Source organism: Pecten maximus, chromosome 3 (assembly GCF_902652985.1).
Source record: "Pecten maximus chromosome 3, xPecMax1.1, whole genome shotgun sequence".
Taxonomy (NCBI): Eukaryota; Metazoa; Mollusca; class Bivalvia; order Pectinida; family Pectinidae; genus Pecten; species Pecten maximus.
In genome coordinates, this window is record NC_047017.1 from 26,299,785 (window position 1) to 26,312,189 (window position 12,405).

At 33.9% G+C, this 12,405-nt stretch overlaps 1 long non-coding RNA gene across 1 annotated transcript; it reads right to left on the bottom strand.

The window, feature by feature from the left end:
* Positions 1-9,042: 9,042 nt before the first annotated feature.
* On the bottom strand, positions 9,043-12,023 carry LOC117323723. Its single transcript, XR_004531813.1, has 2 exons — positions 11,524-12,023; positions 9,043-9,167 (listed from the first exon to the last, which is right to left on the bottom strand). It is a non-coding gene; the product is annotated as an uncharacterized LOC117323723 (long non-coding RNA).
* Positions 12,024-12,405: the final 382 nt, after the last annotated feature.

Genomic DNA, 12,405 nt, shown 5'->3' on the forward strand with positions numbered 1-12,405 from the left:
TTTTGTGTATCGTCCTATTAACACCCATATGCAGGGTCATTTAATGACGTGTCTGGTTATTGGAGGTGGAGGAAATACGGAGTACCCGGAGAAAAACCACCGACCTAAGGTCAGTACCTGGCAATTACCCAACGTGGGTTCCAAACTCACAACCCAGAGGTGGAGGGCTCGTGATAATTTTGGGACACCTTAACCACTCGGCCACCGCGCCCCATAAGCTTTTTAATAAAAGGTGGGTGTTTATCGAGGTTAAACATCGAGATCGTAACTACAGTTGAGTGTAAGCTAACCTTTACACCTAGTGCACTACACCCTAAGAGGTGATAAACGGTAAAACCCCCATACAGGTAATGGGCAGTACCCAAGGATACCTGTGATTTTTACCTGTATTGTATATATAAAACTATCTAGCAGTTATATTCAAAGAGGTGTTTTTATAATTCATTTTTTATTTTGAAATCATGGTGTATAGTACATATACATGTATAATCACATACACATAACACACAGCAACAGTATTACATGTACATTAGTGTTCATATTTTTACAATTGTATTCTCATTCACTCATAGAGTACATATATATTCCTAGAGTGTAGGACAAAAGCCCCCCCCCCCCCCCCCCCCCCCCCGGACATTAGCGCCCCCCCCCCCCCCCCCCCGGACATTGATAGCCCCTAGGACAAAAGCCCCTCCGGACAAAAGCCCCCCCGGACGAAAGCCCCCCCCCCCCCCCCCCGGACATTAGCCCCCCCGGACAGAAGCCCCTTCTTTAGAAATTTAGCTGCTATACTTTATATAAATCTGTACTTTTGAAAAACAGAAATTATATATACATATATTGTTGTTTTTATCTCTGAAATTTGGAAAATAACTGTGTGGAAAATGAAGGTCCTTGGTTCAATGTCAGTGTAGCATTATATGTCTGTGGTTAAACATCATAATTTATTTTTTCAAACTTTATATTATTAAGTAAGCTAAAAATTTCAGGAAACTCTCCATGATGAACATATTGTTACTGATTACACATAATTTTTGACTTCCTAATTAATATACTGCAAATATTGATAATCAAAGAAATGCCTACAAAAGCAATAAACATTTGATCCCTATTTGCAGTGTCTCAAATTATAATATAATAAGTACCTAACCAAACATGTTGCTCTGCGTTGTAATAAGAAAAGTTTAATTTTAGGAATGATTAAAATCAAAGAAACAATGAAGCCATTAATGATATATTTCTTTTCAGGAGAACACAACATCAATAAAAACCTACCAAACAACTGTGTAACAGCTTATTATTTATGTAACAGTTCAAGTAGTTGTTGTTGGAACCGGTTGTTTACATTGCCGAAGCAACTGATGACATATGTTATGTATATGTAGCAATTAAAAATCATAAAAAAATAAATATCATTTTTTTTTATGAAGGGTCTTTTGTCCACTTTTTGATTAGTGTGAAGGGGCTTTTGTCCGGAGGTGCTTTTGTCCTAGGGGCTAATGTCCGGGGGGGGGGGGGGGGGGGGGGGGGGCTAATGTCCGGGGGGGGGGGGGGGGGCTTTTGTCCGTACCTCATATTCCTACATACACACATATATCCTCACATACAACATTTCAAAACTTATTCATTGTATCAATATTCATATTCATTTATTGATTCATTTACACCCATACACCCATGCATACCACTATCACACTGAAACATAACATCTTTAGAGAAGGGAAGAAGGGGAGGAGGAGGAAAGAAATTAAAAAAAATAGTGATAGAAACAAGGAGAATAGTTGCGGTTAATTTGAAAACATGTACATAGAGTATATTATTTATTTCTGTAGAGAGATAGAAATTAAAAGAGGTACCTTTAGGGTAGAGATGTGGGGAGTAACATTCATAATGGCATAGCTTTAGTTACAAAAAGAATATAATAGTGTTTGTAAACTGTCAGGAATTAGTTTTGGCTTTTAAATATTAAGACAAATAAAGTTTTTCAATTTACACCAAGTATTCGTGAATTTTGCTTTGAAAAAATCGTTCTGACCGTTTGATATGAATGTATGCGTATTGTAGTAATCTTTTATGTTGTTTGCCAATGCGTTGACATTTAAGGATTTATTAAGACACCTCGTTCTGTAAATGTATTGTTTGATGATAAGAATTACTATATTATCAACTGTTACATTAATGCTATTGTTTGAGATTCCAAAAAGAAAAGACAATTTTATTTATTGCAAAAGGAATATAGGGTGCATCTACCAGTGATTCAAAATTATGTAATAGATTTTGCACTTCCTGGCATTCCCACATTAAGTGAATTATTGTTTCTCTTTCAGAGTTACAGAAAGTGCACATAGAGCTATTAACTATACCATATTTAAACAAATTAGAATTGTTGGTAAGAATATAATGAGATATGCGATATCGAAGCCATCAAAGTTTAGTATTTTTTTGTTACTCTACGTGGAATATTGTATATTTTACTCCATTTTCCTTCATCAAATAAGAGCTGTTCATTCCATTTTGCCAGTAGCAACAGTGTCTGTTTTATTGAAAATATTATATTCAAAGAGTTATTAAAAAGATTTTGGAAGTTAGTTTGATGTTATATTTTAACCTTTATATTCTTGTTTAGTATACACTGTAGCTAAGTTAAGACATATTTACTTTATTGAACTAAGTTAAATTGTTCAAGCCAAGTTTCATTTATCTTTTGGTACTTTATATTTTGTATTGATTAATCAGTTTTATGTTTCACATGTTTAATTCCAGTAATTTTGTTTTGATCACATGAAAGTATATAATAAAACATTTGAAAACAATTATCGTTACTTGAACATTTTCAATTTGATACATTTAGTTATATTGTAGTTTAATTTCAGATTAAATAAAACAGCATTTTCATAATTTCTTTTTTGATGTGATATTATGTTATTAAAACCCTAATTCAGCTCTTAACATATGTTGTACATTCTATGTGTACACATCCAATGCTTAAGTCAGAAACCTGGACATATAAAGAAATTAATTAAGCATTGATTTATCATGTAAATAATAGAGATTCTTTGAATGTACTGGTAATTATTCTACATTTCAAAATGATTTTAAGTTGATATAAGGTATATGTTACTTGTAATACACCTTCCATCTTCCTTTACTGAAATAGTTGAAATGTCTGTACATGTACCCGTGTGCAGGTATCTAATACTTTGAAGATCTAACATATTGGATCTGATTCCAGGTACATGTATCAGTTACAGGTAACACAGAATGAAATAATGGCCTGGGGGAACAATTAACGTCATTTTTGTTATGAAATGCATATACTGGCAAACGTAGGGAGGGGGAGGGAAACAGTTGTAAGTTTATATAACACACCTACAGGGTACGGACAAGAGCCCCCTGGACATTAACCCCCCCCCCCCCCCCCCCCCCCCCCCCCCCCCCCCCCCCCCCACACACACACACACACACACACACACACACACACACACACATACTCGGGTTACTGTAGTTGTGAACCACCAACTGTAAACCAACCTTATGGACACTTCTGTTTATAGTAACGAAAACAAGTGTTGTTCTTTCGAATTAAGGACAAATTCATTACAGTTGTGTATACACTCATTAAATTTTGAGGTAAAACCATAATTTAAAAAACTACGACACCCGTACTTGTGGACACAAATTTTGCGCTGTGATAAATATGCAATACACACACTATATAAATATGAAGTCACTGACAGAGAAATGTTGTTTTATCGAAATATTTTTGTATGCCATTTCGACTGAATAATAAATAAGCGATGTCGTATCATTAAACGTTCACATCTTTACATCGTATGTACTTGGAATCGAATCATAGTGTCTATTACAGACCGACCATTCCATAAAATGGTGCGATCTAGGTTGTCATTGTTATCAGCAGCATATCTAAATATATTGTTGGTATGGTCCCTGCTAGATTGTGTTTTCAATATGTAAATGTTGCCAGCATCAGTATTGTCAACTGGCTATAAATAATTAATGAATAACAGGGTGATATTTCAAATAATTTACACTATTACCAAACAAAATACAATTGAGGTAAATAAAAATAATAAAATGTAGTTGTATGATTAATGTTCATATGGTATTTTATTCAATTTTACATTCTAACGTTCACAACAACAACAACAACAACAACAACAACAACAACAACAACAACAACAACAACAAAGTTTAGATTCGGTAACTTTTATTCCGAAAATAAAATGATTTCAAGATCACATTTCGATTGACATTTATCGAATAATTAAGAACAACCTCTAAAATTTTTGAGATTCAACTATTCAGTTTATATCGATCAATGAACAAATTAAAATCAAATCATATAATATCATTAACATATGTAATGTCAAAGGAACAAATATGTTTTTTTTTTACAGTTTTTGTTATGTATTCAAACGTATACCAAATAACATTCATCGCGGTTAATTGTTTTAACATGTAAATATCATTTCACATCTTTGCTATAGGTCACAATTAAACATTGCTTTGACATCACCGTGTCCACAATGTTATAACATACATCAAAAACATGGATGCAAGATACAGTTACATATATTTGGAGCACGTAACTGACTAATGTAGATTCCAAGACAGACTTCCGACAATTTAATGATATCTTATTCAGAACACTAAATAAAATTGTTCTCTAAATATTTAAAATCAATAAAAGTCATTTCCATGTAAAGTAATCGTTTCATGTCTTTCTATATATGTATTTCTTTATCATAATGGATGTGACATCACCGTGTCTACAATGTTGTCACACACATCAGTGTACCGCTTTATAACCCTGCCTTGTGGACACCGTGTCCACAATGTTTTCACACACATTAGTGTACCGCTATATAACCCTGCCTTGTGGACACCGTGTCCACAATGTTAACACACGTCAGTGTACCGCTATATAACCCTGCCTTGTGGACACCGTGTCCACAATGTTTCACACACATCAGTGTACCGCTATATAACCCTGCCTTGTGGACACCGTGTCCACAATGTTTCACACACATTAGTGTACCGCTATATAACCCTGCCTTGTGGACACCGTGTCCACAATGTTTCACACACATCAGTGTACCGCTATATAACCCTGCCTTGTGGACACCGTGTCCACAATGTTTCACACACATTAGTGTACCGCTATATAACCCTGCCTTGTGGACACCGTGTCCACAATGTTAACGCACATCAGTGTACCGCTATATAACCCTGCCTTGTGGACACCGTGTCCACAATGTTAACGCACACATTAGTGTACCGCTATATAACCCTGCCTTGTGGACACCGTGTCCACAATGTTTTCACACACATTAGTGTACCGCTATATAACTCTGCCTTGTGGACACCGTGTCCACAATGTTAACGCACATCAGTGTACCGCTATATAACCCTGCCTGGGAGCATGAAGTTGGTTCCGAGTTCCGAGTTCCGCTTAAGTAAATGGAACTCGGAACCAGTTCCTAGTTCCGTTTAAGAAAAACTGAAATACTATGAATTAGCTTTATTGATTAAGGTCCCAGTTCCGAGTTCCGTTTAAGAAAAACTGAAATACTATGTATTAGCTTTATTGATGAAGGTCCCAGTTCCGAGTTCCGTTTAACCAGTTTCGAGGTCCGTTTAAGTAAAAACGGAACTCGTAACCAGTTCCGAGTTCCGTTTATGTAAAACGGAACTCGTAACCAGTTCCGAGTTCCGTTTAAGGTAATGTTGGTATTTATAAGCTTTACGGGTTTTGGTCCCAGTTCCGAGTTCCGTTTAGGAAAAACTGAAATACTATGTATTAGCTTTATTGATTAAGGTCCCAGTTACGAGTTCCGTTTAAGAAAAACTGAAATACTATGTATTAGCTTTATTGATTAAGGTCCCAGTTCCGAGTTCCGTTTAAGAAAAACTGATATACTATGTATTAGCTTTATTGATGAAGGTCCCAGTTCCGAGTTCCATTTAAGAAAAAATGAAATACTATGAATTAACTTTATTTATTAAGGTCCCAGTTCCGAGTTCCGTTTAAGAAAAACTGAAATACTATGTATTAGCTATATTGATTAAGGTCCCAGTTCCGAGTTCTGTTTAAGAAAAACTGATATACTATGTATTAGCTTTATTGATGAAGGTCCCAGTTCCGAGTTCCGTTTAAGAAAAACTGAAATACTATGTATTAGCTTTATTGATGAAGGTCCCAGTTCCGAGTTCCGTTTAAGAAAAACTGAAATACTATGTATTAGCTTTATTGATTAAGGTCCCAGTTCCGAGTTCCGTTTAAGAAAAACTGATATACTATGTATTAGCTTTATTGATTATGGTCCCAGTTCCGAGTTCCGTTTAAGATCAACGGAACTTGGAACTCGGAACCAACTTCAGGCTCCCTATCAAATATGCATTCACATCCCTGTGTCCATAATGTTATTATACACAATTGTGTATTGCTATATAATCCTGCCTTGTGGACATCGTGCCTACAAGGTTATCACACACATCAAAACAGGATGCAAGATACAATTACAATTATGACATGTGAATGTTCAATTTTACTTGAAATATACACGTAAACAATTGTATTCGACACAGAGACAAAATAATGGCTTCAGCCTATAAGTCAGACAGATAAGTAAAATAGATTTATGATTATTTAAACTCAAGAAAATTGTAAACAAAGTAATGATTATATATCTGTCTTCAGACACATGTTCACTTTTGTCACTGTTATATAATGCATCTGTCAGGATCTTGGTGTTCAAATACAAACATTTAATATTAACTTGAAATATTCATTTCAAACAAAAAAGAAATTTGAAGATTTAATAACATATTTTTGTGCCATCTTAATGCGAATTAATCAGAGAGACAACAAGCATTGCTTCAGTCTATATAACCAAAGTAATAATTACATTTCTGTCCTCAGACGGGTGTTTTGTTTTTCACCGTTATTCCCTGCCTCTAATATACAAAAGCCTATTAGTGTTAATAAGATAAACTACAGTTAATTGATACATCCTAAAGCGCGAAAAGAACACGTTATTACGAAAAAAGTCGCTTGTTTTCTTTATAAGAAAAAGACGTAAAAACGGCAAAAACCCCACTTAATAACGCAAATCGGAACACGTTATAACGCGAAAAAAAACGTAATAACGCAAATGGACACACGTTATAAGGGAAATCGACACACGTAAAAAAGTAAATCGAAAACGTAATAACTTCAATCGATACACGTAATAATGTAATTCGAAACACTTATTAACGTAAATCGAAACACGTAATAAAAAAAGTTTGTCTTTTTTTGATACAATATCCATTGACACATCAAATATTTCAAAATGATCCGTTTGATTTATGATGACCAACAAGGTTTTTTTTTTTTTTTTTTTAAGAGTTAATTTAGTGGCTGTCGGATGAGTCATATTCTGAATGCGATTCATGGAACAACTAACTTAATAGTGCTTCAGTTGTTGAGATTTTGATATATCAAATGCTATCATTTTTTTCGATTCTAAATTACATTAGAACAAACTTTTGTGTGTGTTTATTGCAAAATGGTCATTGCCGACGAACAGAACATAAAATAGGCACATGCATCATCATTTACAGACTTGGTTATGCCTACGGAATCTATTCTGGAAAGAGTCCAAGATGAAACGGTCTAATTTATTAGTTATTTCCAACATACATTTGTGTATTAGGAGTTCATTTTATGATTTTAAATGAGCCTTGTATACAAGCATCTACATTCACATGTATGTTCTTCTGAAAAAGCTTATAGCAACTCTTTCTGAATGAGCTAGTATTGATTATATTTCCCTTTGATAAACCCAATCGGAAGTACACATTTATGTTCCGGTCCATCTCATCTATCGTCTCTATGACAGAATTTGCAAATGCGTCTTATGGATGAGTTTATAGACATGGAGTACGCAATAATGTGGACTTTTTTCGTTATTACCTGTTTTGATTTGCATTGTTACGTGTTTGTTCGTGTTATTACGCCTTTTCTGCGTTATCACGCCAATAAGCGGCTTTATTTCTACTATAGTGTGGGTTTTTTCGCGTTTTAACGTGTATCAATTAACTATATTCTATCCTATTCACACTAATGAGCTGTACTAATGAGCATGAAGGTTGGTGCTGAATTCTTTTTTTTTTAAGTTGACGTTTTTTAGCAAACGCATCGAAAGAACATTCTGTATTATTATTTGTGGTTGTTTGATTGTAAATTTTCATATAAAAAATGCTTTGACATTTTACACATGTTACCCTTGTTGACAACGTGTCTACAATGATGCCACACACATCAAAACAAGATGCAACATACAAATGTGCAATCGAAAAATTACTTAGATCTGTATTTTGTTTGTTGTTATGTGAACACTATACTAATGTTAATATGTGGTTTGATAAGGTAACATTCAACTGTTGCGAAATATACATTTTTGTACAGTTTGAATTTATGTTATTGTTTATTGTTCCTTTTTTCTTTGTGGCCATTCTGCTAACTATGTACTCATAAGAAAACAAATAAAAATCAGTTACTAGTTGTTATTGAATGACATGAAATTGGATGTTATGTCACGTATGGAACTAAGCAAACGAAACAATTTGTCACTTTTAACGGGTAAGTCGCAATTACCAAGCTTAATTTAACAAACATTTTCAAGGCCAGAATACTGTTGGTTGTATAACTCGCTCAATTAGTATTTTCCTCCCCGGGTAAGTCATCGATGCCATAGTCATTTCTTAGCCTTCCTTTTTGTAAAATATCAATATTATTTTTTAAAAGAAAGGAATAAAATCTTATGTAAAATGAATATGACATTTTGAGTAGCTATTCGGTACATCGGTGACACTCGTTTCACGGTCAGTTAAGTTTATCTTTAGAATTCAAACGAAACCAGTTTTAAAAAAAATGTTTTGAAAACAATGTCAAAAGCTGTGAAAGTTGGTCACATAAATATATCTTATAATGTCTACATGGTTTGGGTAAATCAAAACTGAGGCTGAAAAGGCAAAGACGTGGCTATCCATTTTAATCGACCAGTTTTATCGTTGCGTTTGCTACACCACGTTTAGCATGATTGACAAGGCGACGAAGACTTTCTCATGTGGTCAGTTAGAGTTCCTCCGTGGCATCGATCCTTAAAAAACAAAACAAAAAAGATTAATGTTAGATATTGCCAATAAAATATCAAAGTCGGAATCACAATTTACATATTTACTTGAATCATGGGTGCTCGTTTCTATTAATATTTTCGTAATTGTGTTTGATCTATTTCAAGTTGATGTTTTAGCTGCCTTTCAGTATCTACATCTATTTTGTTCATATCATCACTGTTGAGTCATTGAAGGACAAACATCTGAATTGTGCAATCTTATTTAAATGCTGTTTAATATCGTGTGTGCCTTTTGTACAATCCTACAATGTATACCATAGCCCGAAGTTGGTTCCGAGTTCCGAGTTCCGTTTAAGAAAAACTGAAATACTATGTATTAGCTTTATTAGTTTTGGTCCCAGTTCCGAGTTCCGTTTAAGAAAAACTGAAATACTATGTATTAGCTTTCTTGGTTTTGGTCCCAGTTCCGAGTTCCGTTTAAGAGAAACGGAACTCGGAACAAACGGAACTAGGAACGAGTTCCGAGTTCCCTTTAAGAAAAACGGAGCTGCAATGTATTAGCTTTACGAGTTTTGGTCCCAGTTCTGACTTCCCTTGAAGAAAAACAGTTCCCAGTTCCGTTTAAGAAAATATTCTATGTACTTTATCTAAATATGAGACCCGAATCTGAAGAAGAAAAACTACATGTGTCAAATGGATGCAAAGTCATTTATGAGTCACGTATGAATTTTACGGGACTGGGTCCTAGTTTTCAGTTCCGGTGAAGAAAATCAAAACTAGAAACCAGTTCCGAGTTCCGTTTAAGTAAACGGAACAACTATGTATAAGCTATATGTAAAACCAATTAAGCTAATACATAATATTTCAGTTTTTCTTAAACGGAACTCGGAACTCCGTTTATCTTAAACGGAACTCGGAACTGGTTCCTAGTTCCGTTTTACTTACACGGAACGAGAACTAACTTCAGGCTCCCGATATGGGACTACTATATCTGCTTTATAAAGTTGGTATCTGGAACATACTTAGTGGCCTTTCCTTTAATGAGTTTCCCGGCATACTCAAGAAGAAATTAGTAAACAATCTGAGGACGAATACTCCTTTACCTGAGACAAGCGTATCAAATTTGAATATTATACTATCATGATACTTATTTAAATGAAAAACAATACTTAATTTGCATGGTATATGAAAATTCAAACAGCTTTTTGCATTTCCAGAACACCATCATTTGTTTGGTGATATATGTGATTCAACATCAAATTGGAAAAAAAAGAAACTAGTTCATAAATAGTACTGTCAAAGAAAATTTTGAAGGGTTTTTTATTTTATTTTTAAGGATAAAGGTTTTTGCATTATCCCCTGGTTTATAACGCTTTCTCCGTCTTGGTGTGATATCCACCTTTCAGGTGTAAAATTTGACAAATATAATTTATCTCAGTACTTTCCAATTAATAGACCACCGACATCACTTTTTTCATTATATTCTACAAATGTTTAAAAACTTAACGAATGTATTTTCGTTGTAATAATTTGATATATTATTTCCAAATTACATGAAATCGCCATAAAAACATTATATTAATCTGAATAAGATAAACTTGTGTTTATTGACATATTAAACATTGCTAAATCCTTAAATATAGTCACGCTAAATATTTTTATAGCATTATTGCATTACATTTGTATATTATGTGGAATTTGTTACTTGTTTTAAATACACAAACATGTTTAGAATTGCGACGTATGTTCTGTATCCTCCGATAATCTCATTAAATACAATGCGCGGCATGTTTTGTTTCATTGTTAGAGAGTAATAATCAAAAATATAATATGTATTGCTAAGTCAAAAATCTTTATATTGACCTATATATGCTAAAAAAAGGTTGACAATGACGTACATCACTAGTAGTAAGTATATGTATGAACAACTACAATATATTTCCCATTTTTTCCTGTTAGATTTCCAAACAAACATGTGTCCAGCCAGAACATAATCATTTGACAAACAACAAAATGGTCGAAATTCATCAAAAATATAAAATTTACAATGCTTCCGCATATAGTTATATAATGCCAATGTTATAAAACAATCAAACAGAATATCATGTTTCAGCTGATAAACTTTTATGTACATCATTTACCACAAAATATTCCGTAAATGCTCTTTTTTTCTTAGCCATATTAAATCCCGTTAGATTTATACCCTGTTTATAATATGGGTATGCATATATTCTACTTTAGTAATTACATATAAACTTATATTGACACCCTCCATATTCAGTTTTATATATTATATATACAGATATACAACAAAGTAATATACAAAACATTTGTCTTGTATCATCATTAAGAAAGCAATAATAGAATAACATCAACTCACCAATGTCCAGGTGTAGTATCGGCAACTAAACTAGGTTTACTGGTGCCTTGGTTTTCTTGACATTTTTGCGGGAAAACTACGGGGTGCTCAGTAGGATAGAATAGTGTTTCTTATATAGATTTACTAATGCAATCACGTTATATACCCCGTTGGTGCCTCTCATAGACAGTAAGAAACTGACCCGCGCTAGCCACTGCAGCAGGATCAGCTGCAGGTGACCCATATAGATAACGTAATTCGCTAGGTGTGTATGTGAGGTGACTTCACACAGTCTACTCAACATATTTTTCCAGCCCTATACACACGGTGTGTATCAGGGTGGTTCACAACGCTGTTATACAGTTTTCCCTTAAATATATTAAGTAGGGTTATAGTAGGCCACTAGATGTGTGTACACTGTGGACACCAAATTATGGTGTCCACAATGTAAAATGTGTCCACAACGTTGGTCTATACACCGCTTATGTGTCCACAACTCCGTAATTCTGAGAGCACACACACACACACACACCCCGGACACCCGGAAAATATTTGTTATCTATTTATTTTTTAATTTCAATATATGTTTTTAGAAATGATAATATTAAGTTAAATTAAGTGCTACATATATGTATAAGTGATTTCAGTCTCCGGTGGCTTCTGCAATTAAACAACTGGTTTGAACAACAACTACTTGAACTTTTACATAAACAATAAGCTGTTAGACAGGTGTTTGGTAGGTTTTTCATTGATTTTGTATTCTCCTGAAAAGAAATATATCATTAATGGCTTCAATGTATCAACAGTGAAATGTCTACGTTTTCACAGGTATAAATTTGTTTTGATATAATTTCTTTGATTTTAATCATTCCTAAAATAAAATAATTACAATACAGAGTAACA